This window comes from Podarcis filfolensis, assembly GCF_964270895.1.
Source record: "Podarcis filfolensis genome assembly, chromosome: 5".
NCBI classification, from domain to species: Eukaryota; Metazoa; Chordata; class Lepidosauria; order Squamata; family Lacertidae; genus Podarcis; species Podarcis filfolensis.
The window spans coordinates 11113360-11128902 of NC_139608.1; the positions used below are offsets into that span (position 1 = coordinate 11113360).

A 15543-nucleotide genomic window follows, 5' to 3' on the forward strand; every position below is an offset into this window, starting at 1 on the left:
CCAGCGCTTTCAGCAACTACAGAGGGCTGAAATAAAGAGAAGGAAGGTATTGTGACATAGTGCAAGTGGAGAAAGCATTCAGGATAGAAGAGATGAGATGGAAACTGTGTGTGTGTGTGTGTGTGTGTGCGTGCGCGCGCGCTACCCAAGGTATCGTTCTATCATTTTTATTTTCCTCTCTTTCGCATTCCCACCTTTCAACCCAAGCTGGGCCCTCAAGCTGACTTGCAAAATTGCAATAGGGAAACATTAAAATCGAATTATAAAACAAAGCTGACATTTAAATAAAAAGCATTAGCATGCAGAAGAGAAATAAAACTCAAAAAGAAAAACAAGCTGAAAAGGCCTCTAGAGGGTTTTTTAAAATATACTGCTTTAAAAATGTTGAAAGAGAGTTACCCTGGAGGGTTTCTCTGGAGAGAGAGTTCTATAGAGGGAGTTTTGTTTTGTCTGGCTCTCAACTGCATATGCTCTCAGATGGTACAGCGCTACCACAGCTATAGGGAAGGGCCATAGGTCAGCAGTAGAGCAGCTTCTTTGCACACAGAAGGTCTCAGGTTTGAGCCCCAACATCTCCAGATGGGGCAGGGAATCACTCCCTCTTGGGAGGCTGTGGAGGCAATACTGAACAAGAAACGAGATACTGTGGAGGCAATACTGAACTGGTCTAATCCAGGCAGATTTTTTCCCTGAGGTAGAGTGAGTCAACTACCTCAGGCAACAGAGGAGCAGCAAGGGGTTGGGGGACAGACCTGGCTCTTCTAGGTGCCCCCAAGCTAACCTGCTGCTTTTAGGTGAGGTAGGGGACATGGTACTGACAGGAGCATTGAGGTAAGAGTCAACTGTGGGAAGTAGCGGGGAAGCACCATCTTGTCTCAGGTGGCAAAATGTTGGAAGCTGGCCCCTCACGAAACAATAATTGGTGGGGTTCTTTTTTTGGTATAATGTGACTAAGAAGTGTAATAATAATACAAAGAAACATACAGTGAATGCACCCAGAGGGAAGCAGATGATGACTGCTAATGCTGCCCCCATCCTCAATGCACTTGGGGCCAAAACTGCTGACATCATCAGTGTGAAAGCAATCTATGTGCATGTGCGTGTGTGTGTGTATGCGCGCACACGCATGTGTGTGCACCAATTCATGGTGACATATGGTCTGGGTGTCACCCGGGTCTTGCTGAGAAAGCTCTGGATTGCCACTGGTCAACTCAGGTGGCACAGCTGTCCAAGGCAGGAAAGTCAGGCAAGAGAGCCAGAGGAATTTAGTGGTTAGAATGTTAGGTGTGGACCTGGGAGACCAGGGTTCGAATCCTCATGCAGCCACTGCATGACCTTGGGCCTGTCACTGCCCCTCAGCCTAACCCACCTCACAGAGTTGTTGTGGGGATCAAATGAAGAGTGGGGAAACCACGTAGACCACCTTGAGGTGCTTGGAGAAAAAGGTGGGGTGTAAATGCAATCGATCGATCAGTCAATCAATCAATCAATCAATCAATGGAGAGGTAGATGTTGTTGGGCGGGAAGTCCACCTAGGAGAATAGGAGGGACCTACCTGACCAGCTGCATCTTCCTGGGAGAAGGTGAGTGGTGGAAGTTGCCTTTCTAAGTGACTTTCCCAGCTGGCTGCTCCTTCTTCTCACCTGGCCTCTTCTTCCTGCATGATGCCGGGTCCTCTTTTTTGCCTGCCTCATGAATCAGCACACCACAGGGTCAAACATTTCATGCAACAGGATATTCAATCCTGTGTCATGCAGGGTGTTCCTTCACAAGCGGTTTCTCCACGGGAGGTGGGAGCAGCTTGTGAAGCAGCAGTCCACAGGATTCAACTCCATGCACTCAACACCTCCTTCCTCTGCTCCTCTCCTGACCAAATATTTACTTAGAATCACCCCCCCAAAAAAACCCTCCACTAACTAAACATTAGCCCTGTCCCCAAACTGATCTAGTGCTAAATCCAGGGTGGGGCAGCTGGTCCCTGGGTTAGAAGCCTGAACAATCTTGGTACAGTAGGAACTTGAACTCCTGCTGCTGCTGTCATGGTCCCAACAAAAATCTATTCTCTTAACTGCCATTTGCACATCAAGTGAAGTCTCTAGTGAATATTGGGAGAAGTTCCTTAATGGTACAAGAAGAACTTCAACAGTGGAGCTAGGTGTTTGGCTGAGGTCCTCAAGAGGGCATTGGACAGGCATCTCTTGAAGATGCTCTAGCTCTGTATCTCCTGCATTGTGGTGGACTACATGGCCTACCAAGCTCCTTCCAACTCTATGATTCTAGGAACATACCAAACTGCCTTATGTTATGTCATGCCACTGGTTCCTCTAGCTCAGTATTGTTGACACTGACCACTGGTGGCTCTCCAGAACTTCAGACAGGATTCTCTTCCACACCCACCTAGAGATGCAGGGGGTTGAATGTGGGACCTTCTGGATGCAAGTTAGGACACTCTGTCACTGAGCTATGGCCCTTGTCCATTCTAGGGGTCTATTATTCTATCCTTAGCTGAAATGCCAATGTGCACCTCTTTGGTAATACATTGCTCATCCTGCAATTGCACTCCAGTTGGAGCTGGGTAACAGCAGCAGCAAGAGAATATTATTGTTAACATAGTGAGCGTAGGAGTCCGCAATCTACCCGAAGACAATTGGATAGTTTTCACTCAATTTCTTAGAGGACAAGCGATCAGCTATGCGACACGCGCAGCCACGAATAATAATACTCTTTGCCTGTCTCCAAAGCAGTTTCTACACAATAACTGAAGGATAATACCCCTTAATGTAAATAATAGTCCACTTCCAGCAAAAACGCATTCAACTCAAGATGCCGGCAAATCATCATCATCATCATGGTTAATATGCCAAGGTTATACACGGCTCTCTCCTTCCCTTAAATAATAATAAAAAGTACCTGTTGAAATTTCCCTATCTTTTTTATTTATTAAAAAAATGACAAAGTAAAAGATTGGAGGAGGGATGGGGGGGAGACAAAAGGGTAAGATATGAATGTGTTCTAATGGGAGTATCTACAAAGCTAAAAGCTTGTAATTATTTCAAATTATAGTGTGCCAAAAGTGGTGAGAAAGCAAGGAATTAGGCAGAGCAGGGTTGGAGGGTGGGCTTCTTCACTGTACACGCCTCTCCAGACGCTGCCTTGGTGTTTCTGCTGTGACTTGATGAAATTGCAGACCAGCCCCTGTTCCAGAGGGCAGTGTGATAGGGCCCCAAGACTGCTCCCCCCCTCCAGCCCCCCAATAAACTGAGGCATAGAATCATAGAATCATAGAGTTGGAAGAGACCACAAGGACCATCAAGTCCAACCCCCTGCCAAGCAGGAAACACCATCAGAGCACTCCTGACATATGGTTGTCAAGCCTCTGCTTAAAGACCTCCAAAGAAGGAGACTCCACCACACTCCTTGGCAGCAAATTCCACTGTCGAACAGCTCTTACTGTCAGGAAGTTCTTCCTAATGTTTAGGTGGAATCTTCTTTCTTGTAGTTTGGATCCATTGCTCCGTGTCCGCTTCTCTGGAGCAGCAGAAAACAACCTTTCTCCCTCCTCTATGTGACATCCTTTTATATATTTGAACATGGCTATCATATCACCCCTTAACCTCCTCTTCTCCAGGCTAAACATGCCCAGCTCCCTTAGCCGTTCCTCATAAGGCATCGTTTCCAGGCCTTTGACCATTTTGGTTGCCCTCCTCTGGACAAGTTCCAGTTTGTCAGTGTCCTTCTTGAACTGTGGTGCCCAGAACTGGACACAGTACTCCAGGTGAGGTCTGACACATCAAACACGTCAGCAAATTAGGCTGCCTGGCTTTTCATTTTGGTGTTTGTGGGTCAGAGAACCACAGCGTGAACAGAGGAAGGTGCCTTATGCTGAGCCAAACCACTGACCCATCTATCTCAGTATTGTCAACATTCCGAACAAGATATCAGAAAATTCCTAGCAGGACTGACCACGCTCAACCTTAATTGCCAAGGAACAAGAATTCATGGACAGTCCTAATCACTCCGGAGGAAATAGAGGTGGTCCTCAACATTGACCGGCAGCTGCTCTCTGGAGTTTGAGACAGGGAGCCTCTCCTAGTCCTAGCTGGAGATACCAGGGACTGAACCCATATCTTCCACAGCAGATGCCCTGCCAGTGAGCTTTATGGCCTTTCCCATTTTGCCTGGGTGGCAGAAGGGGTAGGGGTGGCAAAGCACGGCTGCCCTATAGACATGCAACTTCATAGCAAATTAGGCAGATCCTAGCGGGAGGGGGAACCCCTTCTCCCTGTAGGAAAGAAAGAGGTTACTGCACACAAAACCTGCAACATTAATTATACAGTGTACTTCCATATGTAATTAGCTGCTGTATTTGTAACAGATAGTTACACTCCCCAGTTATGTATGCATCTATCAAATTCTCATTATAATTAGGGTGAGTCATAAAGCGATTTTGCATTCCTTGTTCTTGTTCATTATGCTGGTTCACTTACAGTCAGGGTGCAAGCTCCCTGAATTCCTTCGCTTCCTCCAAATGCCTTACCTGTTCCACCTGTTGCTTATCTTAAAGGCAGAAGGGTGTAAAAAGAAAAAGAGAGAGCATCAATCCAGTTGAAGCTGAGGCAAGACTCAGTCCTTTGGCTAATCTGACAGGTCCTTAATTTGTTATATTTCAATAGATATACAGTGGTACCTTGGGTTACAGACGCTTCAGGTTACAGACTCCACTAACCCAGAAATAGTACCTTGGGTTAAGAACTTTGCTTCAGGATGAGAACAGAAATCACGTGGCGGCAGCAGGAGGCCCCATTAGCTAAAGTGGTGCTTCAGGTTAAGAACAGTTTCAGGTTAAGAATGGACCTCCAGAACGAATTAAATTCTTAACCCGAGGTACCACTGTAGCTTTCTACCCAATTAACAAGGTGTCTAGAGTCCTCTCTCTAATGTTTTGGGGGGACCATTTTTTGGTTCCAGGAGCCTTGCCTTAGCTTCAACTGGATTGATGCTCTCTTCCTATATCTATTAAAGGTAAAGGTAAACCCCTGACCATTAGGTCTAGTCGCGGACGACTCTGGGGTTGCAGTGCTCATCTTGCTTTATTGGCCAAGGGAGCCGACGTACAGCTTCAGGATCATGTGGCCAGCATGACTAAGCCGTTTCTGGCGAACCAGAGCAGAGCATGGAAACGCCATTTACCTTCCCGCCGGAGTGGTACCTATCTATCTACTTGCACTTTGACGTGCTTTCGAACTGCTAGGTTGGCAGGAGCAGGGACTGAACAACAGGAGCTCACCTTGTTGCGGGGATTTGAACCGCTGACCTTCTGATCGGCAAGCCCTAGGCTCTGTGGTTTAGACCACAGTGCCACCCGCGTCCCTATATCTATTAAAATATAACAAATTAAAGCTCTGTCAGATTAGCCAAAGGACTGAGTGCAGGCAGGAGAAATCAATACATATGAGCCTTGGGTAAGTGAGGACAAACCTATGCAAGCTGGATCCTCTCTCCAACGTTACCATGATTACCTTGCCTCTGTATGCTTGCCTCTGCAAAGCACCTACAAAACCGCAGGGAAAAAGACCACTGTGAGTGGACTATTAAAATAATACTGTCTGTGTAAGGAGATTTCTTATGCCAACACCCAGTTTCTATCACATTTCTTCATTCCCACAGACCGGTAGAAATGTAAGAAGGAGCAGATGCTTTGAGAAGAGTTTGCCGAATACACCAGACTCTGTATAACTAAAGCTTGGCCAAGTGACGGAAGAAGACAGATCATGTTTACAGGGGGGAAAGCTGGAAGGTTTCAGACACCTGGTTGGCATAATGATGGCAGGTGGCATAAGTAGAAGGGGAAGGCTATAATGCATCCCAGCAGCTGGCAGTAACACTAAGGGAGACAGGAAACCACCCGGGGACTTTTCAACTCGGATGCAGAATCTTTGATACTGCTCTTTTTGATGAACCTGAGACTACAGGAGGAAATGAGACATTAAAGCATGTCAGGCGAAGGCATGTCACATCTGGCAAGCGACCTAAACTCAGTGGCGTAGCGTGGGGGGTGCAGGGGGGCCGGCCGCACCGGCCACAACATCTGGGGGTTAGGGTTAGGGGGCACAAATCCACGGGTTAGGGGGCGCAAATTACTTGCCTTGCCCCGGGTGCTGACAACCCACGCTACGCCACTGCCTAAACTAACCTAACAGGATAGGGGCGGACCTGTGCATGAGTGCGTGTGAAACTGATGCGGATCGTAAATAGGCCAACCTGTCCATCACTTTTCAGAACTCCACATTCAGGTAAGGAAGATTTCTGGACCATCCTTGCCTCTTCCTATCTGCTTCTTTACTTGCTTGGATATCCACAGAACAATTTCTCTGGTATGCAATAGCAAAGTCACACATAACCCCCAACATTATTATTATTTTGATGAAAATAGGGATATCCTATTCCACAACAGTAATAACAATAACAATAGTTCTAGTGTTTATACCCCACCCATCTGATTGGGTTGCCCCAGGCAGTCTGGGTGGCTTCCAACATACAGTGGTCCCTCTAGTTATGGACTCGATCTGTTCCGGGGTGTCATTTGCACCCCGAAAAGTCCATAACTAGAGTGCCGCTTCTTCGCACATGAGCGGCGTGATGGAGTGCTTCTGTGCATGTGCGAAGCACGCATAATGCTTCTGCACATGCGTGAAGCATGCAAAACGCTTCTGCGCACACACACGTTCATTTCACAAGCCAAAAAGACGCAACATGAACCTAACGCAACACAAGGTATGACTGTATATAAAAACATAATAAAACATTAAACATTTTTAAACTTCCCTATAGAGGGCAGCCTTCGGATGTCTTCTAAAGGTTGTATCTTATCTCCTTGGCTCAGGGATCACACACACACCCGTTGAAAATAGAGACATCCTAAGGAAAAGCGGGACATTCTGGGATCAAATCAGAAACTGGGACGGCTTCTGGAAATCCAGGACTGTCCATGGAAAACAGGGACACTTGGAGGGCCTGCGTGTGGGTCTTTACATAAACAAAATGGGACCACCTATACCCAAAAGGGAAGTGATTTCCAGCATTGGAAAGTTTCATAACTATGCAATAAAGCTTAAGAAAAAATTGACCAGGGAACACTCCCCAGAAACAACCAAATAAGGGGTGAGCAACGTGCTCAGAGGTTGCAGAATGTTGACTGAGTCTTGAGATGAGAAAAAAATTGGAGGGAGAATGGAATGGAGTATCTTGAAACTGGGAGGGGGGGTGGAATGAAGTATTTTGGAATGCCTGGCTAGCTAGCTGGAGCCCTGAGCTCCTCCCCTACCAGCCTTGAGACATGCAAAGCTGAATAATATAAAAAATGTGAGGACACCAGGAAAGGCAAAAACTTCACTGACAGTGAAAACAACAACAACACACAGCACATATTATGTAAATATTATGCAAATATTATTTACTTCATCCAGCAAATGAATTAAAGTGTTTGATTTAATTAGATTGGTGCCACGAACTACATTCTGCAACAGACGAAGAAACAGCTTGTTTCAGACAGCATCAACTGTGCTGGACTAGAGAATCTTTTTCTAATTGCAAACTAGGGCAAAGAGAGAATGAATACCTAGATTAGAGCAGAAATTAATCTACTCCCCCAAAATTCTCCCTAAAATTCTTCCCTGAGGACGATGGTGGCGACCGTTCTTTGGATGTGCAAAATGGTCTGGGAATTACGGAGTGATATTTCTTCATTGACAGCCAAAGTTATGCAACAGAAGTCACCATTTAGGGAAGTTTAGGGAAGTTTTTAATGACTGGTGTTTTAATGTATTTTTAATCTTTTGTTGAAAGCCGCCCAGAGTGGCTGGGAAAACCCAGCCAGATGGGCGGGGGCTAAATAAATAAACATATCATCATCATCATCATCATCATCATCATCATCATTATCATCATCACCACCTGACAGTATCCTGACAGCTGGCATCAACTGGTACTCAGACTGATATGTAGCAGGCAATATTTATCTATCTGAAGAATGTCTACCACACCTTATCCTTCAAAATGATTTTAACAAAGAAATAACAATATTAAAATCCACATATATCAAGACCCCTTCAATGAAAATCTATAAAACAAGCACAGCAGGAAGAACCTGGGCAAATTAAAATTTGGGGAGCCACCGCAAAGGAGAACTTGGCCACAACAGATGCTTGCTAACACCTCTGGAAGATGACATGGCTGACACTCGCTAACACCTCTGAACACCCCACTGGGAAGACCTTCAAATAAGCTCTTAATGACTGTGCAGGCAGTTCTGTTTAGGGAAGTTTTTAAGGAGTGATGTTTTTAAATATGTTACAGATAGGTAGCCGTGTTGGTCTGCCATAGTCAAAACAAAAAATTTTTTTCCCTTCCAGTAGCACCTTTTTTTCCTTCCAGTAGCACCTTAAAGACCAACTAAGTTAGTTCTTGGATTCTTATCTCATTATACATGACAAAGCCATTTTTCACCTTCTCACCCCTTGCTTTTTCCTGTAAGACCTATTGCAGTCGTTAAGAGTCGTCAACAGGCTCATCACAGCTATCTGCCAATCACCCATTCCCACCACCTTCTGAGTAATACCCCTCCCCTCCTTCTCACTATATAGAAGGATCTGGCAACTTCTGTTTCGGTGTATCTGAAGAAGTGTGCATGCACACGAAAGCTCATACCGAGAACTAACTTAGTTGGTCTTTAAGGTGCTACTGGAAGGAAAAATTTTTTTTTGTTTTAAATATGTTGTAAGCAGCCCAGAGTGTCTGGGGAAACCCAGCCAAATGGGGGGGCATAATAATAATAATAATAATAATAATAATAATAATAATAATATGTTGTCCTTTAAATACCAAGGTCCCAAACCTTGTAGGGCTATAATAGTTAAACATGGTGCTTTGAGTAGTACCTGGAATAGGAAAGTATTTTGAAACCAGTGGGGTGTGTGTGTTCTGACTGCTTAGTCATTATCAGTAATTTAACAGCTCTATTCTCTGAACTAATTGAAGTTTCCGAACAATCTCCAAAGGCAGACCTACATATAACAAATTGCAGTAGCCTAACCTGGGTATTGCCAGGGCGTAGATGATAGTAGCTAGCTGGCAAGTAGACAATAGCTGTCAAGCGACATCTGACACTGTTTGAGAAATGTGTAGTTTTGGTAAATGGCCTTGCAGTTTCCAATATGCAGCAATCAATATTTGACAGCATTGAACAATAAAGAGCTATTGTGCTCATGCCCTGCTTAAGGGTTTCCCATAGCTATATAATTGTCCATCATGAGACCAGAATGGTGGACAAGGTAGGACTTTGATCCAGCAGGGCTCCTACCTGTATATTCTTATGGCATGCAGAATCAATCAATATTTGTAAGGACACAATATAATGTAGTGAACATTCTGCATTCAGGTATTCAGTTAGCCACCCAAAAAAGGCAAACGTCATACATTTGATTCTGAAAGGTGTGTGTCCAGTTCCAATTATTGACCTAAAACTCAATTTTGAAAAATTGTCAGTTCTCACACCTTTTTGAAAAGTTTAAGGTCAGTTCTATCCTACACAAAAGTTCTGCAACTGCAGCCAGGATGCGTGAAGCAAGTGAAAGAGAGGGAGCCATGCAGGATTCTCTGTCGCAAAAGCAGAACTTGATTGATTGGCAGTACAGTGGATGGAATTGATGGACTTCAGCTTCAGGATAAGACAAATGTACTTTACAGAGTGCCTAATTAATTCGCAGAATCCAGAGCCTCAAGATATGGGCACTAGCTTACATGGGATTTAAAAAAGGGATTAGACAAACTCACAAAGGACAGGTCTCTCCATGGTTAATAGTCATTCTAGTTAAAAGGAATCAGCAGGTTCAACTACTGCATGAGCCTGAGCAGCACCGGATTTAGGGCAGTGCCAGCAGTTCCACCATACAAAGCACCCAGCTGACGGGGTGCCAAATTGTAAAAGGTAAAGGGACCCCTGACCATTAGATCCAGTCGTGACCGACTCTGGGGTTGCTGTGCTCATCTTGCTTTATGGGCCGAGGGAGCCAGCGTACACTTCCGGGTCATGGCCAGCATGACTAAGCCGCTTCTGGCAAACCAGAGCAGAGCACGGAAATGCCGTTTACCTTCCCGCCGGAGCAGTACCTACTTATCTACTTGCACTTTGACATGCTTTCGAACTGCTAGGTTGGCAGGAGCAGGGACAGAGCAACGGGAGCTCACCCTGTTGATTTGAACCGCCGACCTTCTGATCGGCAAGTCCTAGGCTCTATGGTTTAACCCACAGCGCCAACCATGTCCCTAGGTGCCAAATTGAGAAGAACCATAATTGAGAAGAACCATTGGAGGTTTTAAAGCAGAGGTTGGATGGCCATCTGTCATGGATGCTTTAGCTGAGATTCCATAACTGAGAAGATCCATTGGGGGTTTTTAACCAGAGGTTGGATAGCCATCTGTCATGGATGCTTCCGCTGAGATTCCTGCATTGCAGGGAGTTGAACTTCCAACTCTACAAATTTTGACCTTGCAAAAGATTGCCAAAGTCCGCCACTGGCCTGAGTACCAGCTGCTGGAAGCTGCAGTGTGTAATGTGGTTGGTTTCTTCTTCTTGTTGTTTTACCTTATTGCCCTGCTTCTAGGTTTCCTGAAGGCATTGGACTAGCCAATCAGAAAAATAGGGAGTTGTATCCAGTACAGTGCAAAGTGGCACATTCCACGTGTGAAAAGATTTTTGCTTGCAGAATTGAACTTCTTTTTCCGTGCCCCCACTAAATCTGTTCTGAGGTTTTCCCAAAAACTCTGGAGAATATTTGGGGAGGGTGCAGGACATGCACAGGGAAAGGACAGGGAGAGGAAATGCCGTTGCACAAGTTGAAATCCTTGAGCTGATGAAACGCATTAGCTGGATGCCACTTTAATTATGCGTCTAGAGATGAACACTTGGTCAGATCTACCACCCTTCTTCTAATGCTCTCATCCTCCAATCATGGGTTATCCTATCTGAACTGCCTACAGTTCTGAAGCCTCTCAATGCCCCCAAGGTCCAGAAATGCCATCGACCAGCTTGACATTCTCTAGCAACTAATGGCTGGATGGAATTTCCCGTTTGAGCTTAGATTCTCTGGCGCAAGGTTAACTCATATAGCTGCACACATTCCTGGCATTCCCTTTTCTGACTGCAGTAGTACCAGGGATAAAACACATCTGCATTGTTTATAGTAGAAATTGGATTAAATCGTGTTAGCCAATTCCAATTTGTTTCTGACTTTGGGGGGGTGGGGAGCAGCCAATTCATCAATTCCACCTCACCTGCCCAGTTTACTTATGCTTTTATTTTATAAAACAAATAAAAAAAAATCCATTTCTGCATGATTTGAATAAACAGGTAGGACAGAGAGAGGCAGGAAGGCAGACAGACAGACAGACAAGGAGTTTTAAATGAGCAAAAAATCCTGCATCCATCATTTAGGTGACACTCTTAGATGGTACATAACTGGAAAGGTATTGTGGAAAAGTATGCCAGGACATGGTTTAAATATGGAGGAATGGAAATCTATTTGCCCAGCAAAATAAACCACCAAGAGCAGAACATGGTTCCCACTTCAAGGTCTCTGTGGTCTGCAAACATTTATGCATCGAGTTTAACCAATTTCCACAATGTCTAGGCCCCAGTTAAACTAAAGAGCTGCAGTGATAAGAAATATCATGGACAGAGAGCTCATAGTAATTACTTCCAAAATGAAAACCCCAAATCCTTTCATTTTCTCAGATTCATGGTTGCTATAACCCGGCAGGCAAGCTGTTGGCTTCATTGCTGCTTTTCTCGGATCCAGGTTCTGTCTTTTCATTATTATTATTATTATTTAATTCGCTGGAGGGGATATCCTGGCCCGTCATCCTTCAGAGTGATGAGCAGTGTAAACTATTGAAGTCTCCTGGTAGAAAATGATAAAATTAAATGACTTCTGGTCCGACAGGTGATGTTCCGTAAATCACAGAGGGCTGAAGAAATGGGGAAAGCATTGTGGGAAAATGCACCCCTTGCTCCACTTTCACAGAGGCTGCTTAAAAACTTTACTATGACAGTCCACCAGTAACAACTGTGTATGGTGGCCTTCTAGTCCCTTTCATTTGCATTCCTAGAGAGGCTGTGGAAAACAGGTGATTTATGGCAAGTGTAGAGCAACTTTTTAAGCCTGTCCATCAGCTAACATCAGGCATCGGGCAGGTAAGCCCATGGGCCCAATTTGAAAGGAGGAATTGAGAGCACACTCTTTCTAGCTGCTGGCACAATTCAGCTGAAAATTACGCTCCAGTACACTGTAAACATTATCAGTCCTTCAGATTGCCTCTCTAGATTTCTACACCAAATGCTGAGACCAGACTTTGGAAGGCTTTGATTCTTGGCTGGTCCTCTCGTCTCAGCACCTGCATTGTCTGTCTGAAGTCTTGGACAATTTAGTTGCTATTAACTTCCCTTGGCTTGCCAGACCTAAAGATGTCACATCTGCAAAGATCAGTAAGTGTTCGTGTCAATGCAGGTTTCAATAGACACCAAATTGCCATTTCCTAGCCTGAATAATTTTGCCAAGCAGTTGTTGTCGTCCACAATTTCCCTCTTCTGAAGAAAGATTTCTTTTCAGATACACACATTTTGGCCTGGCCTGAATTGCTGCACGAAGTTCTCCAAGATCCTTGCCATCTGGAATGCTGTGAACAGAGGAAGCTCTTTCGTGTTTTAAAGTTCTGTTATGTACTGAGTTGAATAGGATCCAAAAAGCAGCAGTCTGATTGGTCCTAGAACAATAGGATTCAGAATGCAGTAGTCTGATTGGTCCTAGAACAATAGGGTCCAGAATGCAGCAGTATGATTGGTCCACAGGAGCCACCCAATCCAGCTCCAGGTGGAAGTGAATCCACAACCTGATTGGCCTACAGGAGAATCCCAGAGTTAGCCAATCACGTGCGACCAACTGTGTAAATAATGTATATAAAGCAGATATTTGGGGGGAACTTTCATTCCTCACTACTATGAGCTGAATAAAGAGCATGAAATCCACACTCGACTCTGAGTATATTTCAAGTTCCATCAAACATTGTCTCGCCACTGGTGCTGTGATCACTTTTCCGAACATGACATACAAAGCAAACCACAGTTTACTATTCAAAGAGATTGGGAATGGTTTATTAGGAACTTTCAGGTTTTTCTATTCAGAGCCTGAATGTCTTTAGAGTAAGCTTCTTCCATCATGTCTGGCAGCCTTTTCAATTTCTTCCTTTCTTTTTCTTTTTTAAATATCCAGATATTCATTTCAGTTCACCTGACAACCTAATACCCCCCTTTTTTTCCAAGACTCAAGTAGCTATTTTAATCTACTCTCCTCTTCATTCTAGACTCAGATGCTGCTCTGCCTTAGCAAAATAATCACTCTGGGCTGTCATACATTCTTCTATATATTTTTTTCTTACAGAAATATAAGCAGCAGCATGCTGGATAGCTTTAAAAGAGCATTCAGCAGATTCATAGGGGAGAAGTCTATCAATGGCTCCCAGCCATTATGCCTATGAATACTGGCTGCTGGATACCTCAGGAGGCGAGAAAGCGCTTGTGTGCTAAAATCCTGCTCGTGGGCATCTGGGTAGCCTCTGTGTTAACAGGATGCTCGTGGGGTGTCATCAGTCACTTGAGCTCTGGTCAGCCATGTTTAGTAATTTAATTCACTGAAATTGTAAATGCTTGTATGCATTACTATGTGTTTAAATTTGATTGGTTGGCAACTGAACTCTAGTAATTCTCATGTGATTGGCTACCATTGGTCACATGGGAGGTATCTAGTGAAGGAGAGATTCCATTTTGATGTGAAGAAAGATGGCTGTGCTTTAGAATCCACTGCGAACACTGCTTTTTTAAAAAAAAATTATAACCAACTCACTGGCTGAATCACAAGGTGACTGCCATTATTATTATTATTTTTTCCATTTTCTTTTAAATTAAAGATTTTCTTGTTTTACAGAATTATGTGTAATGTGTCTCAGATTTTTTCCATGTAACATTTTTACAAATCAGTTTCATTTGTTGAGACATTAGGAAGAAAAGGGGTGGAGGGGGGGAAGATGGGTGGGGTCGGGTGGCGATGTTTCTGTTTTGCTAAAACCAAAGGCTTATATCGCCTAATAGACTTTTATAAAAACAACAAACCTTTGTCAACACAAGAAATACAAGACAAACTAGAAGACACCCAAATGCCCTGGTTAACACAACACCAACTACATGCCCTCTTAAACAACCCAATGGTAAAATCAGCAGCAACTAGGCCCCTGACAACCTTCGAAAACCTCCTCCTAACAACAAAGGGAAACGGTAAAGGGATGGTATCCGCAATATACAAAATACTACTCAAAAATCCCACAAACCCCCTAGACGCAATCAAAAAACAATGGGAGAATGACATAGGCTATGAGATTAACCCCACTCAATGGACCAGAATGGGGTCTAAACCCCCTTTAAATCCATATCAACGCTGCTAAGTAGAATAGAGTGTTGGAGTACTTCTTTCCTGCTTGAAAGAAAAAAGAGCAAAGCTGCAGGAGAAGGTAAAAGCAGAAATCTCCATATTGTCAGGAAAGCTTTGTTCAATGTTTGGACAAGATATAAGGATTTATTGGAAAATAAAACACCAAGGTGGCTGTCACCAATGGAAGCAAAAGCTCAGAAAAAGCTCAATATGGAGGCCAAATGGCCGAAATATTGGGAAATCTTGGAACAAGAGGGAGATAGACTAAAATTGCAGAGTTTTGAGAAACTAAAAAACAAAGTGTGAGATTGGCTTCATTACTATCAGATAATGGAGGCATATAATTTGGACAAGAAAATTGGCTTCCAGGTGGAAAAATCAAAATTAGAAATAGAACTGTTAGAACCCAAAACTAAGATTTTGTCAAGGATGTATAACTTGCTGTTGAAATGGAACACTCAGGATGAAACGGTGAAATCTGCTGTGATTAAATGGGCACAAGATGTTGGACATAACATTATGTTTGCGGACTGGGAACAGTTGTGGACCACCGGTATGAAATTTATGGCATGTAATGCCTTAAAAGTGAATATTATGAAAATGATATATAGGTGGTACATGACCCCAGTCAAGCTTGCAAAAATATATCACTTGCCCGATAATAAATGTTGGAAATGTAAAGAAACTGAAGGTACATTCTTTCACCTTTGGTGGACGTGCCCAAGGATTAAGGCTTTCTGGGAAATGATTTATAATGAAATGAAAAAGGTATTTAAATATACCTTCCTGAAGAAACCAGAGGCCTTTCTTCTGGGCATTGTCAGCCAATTGGTGCTAAAGAAGGACAGAACTTTTTTTATGTATGCTACAACAGCAGCAAGAATACTCATCGCAAAGTATTGGAAGACACAAGATTTACCCACCCTGGAAGAATGGCAGATGAAGATGATGGACTATATGGGACTGGCAGAAATGACTGGCAGAATCCGGGACCAGGGAGAAGAGG

General features: G+C 43.9%; 1 protein-coding gene across 3 annotated transcripts in view; it reads right to left on the reverse strand.

The window, feature by feature from the left end:
* KCNMB2 (potassium calcium-activated channel subfamily M regulatory beta subunit 2) overlaps positions 1-15543 on the reverse strand; it is a 311462-nt gene that overhangs the window by 213867 nt on the left and 82052 nt on the right. The gene's annotated exons all lie outside the window — the stretch shown is intronic.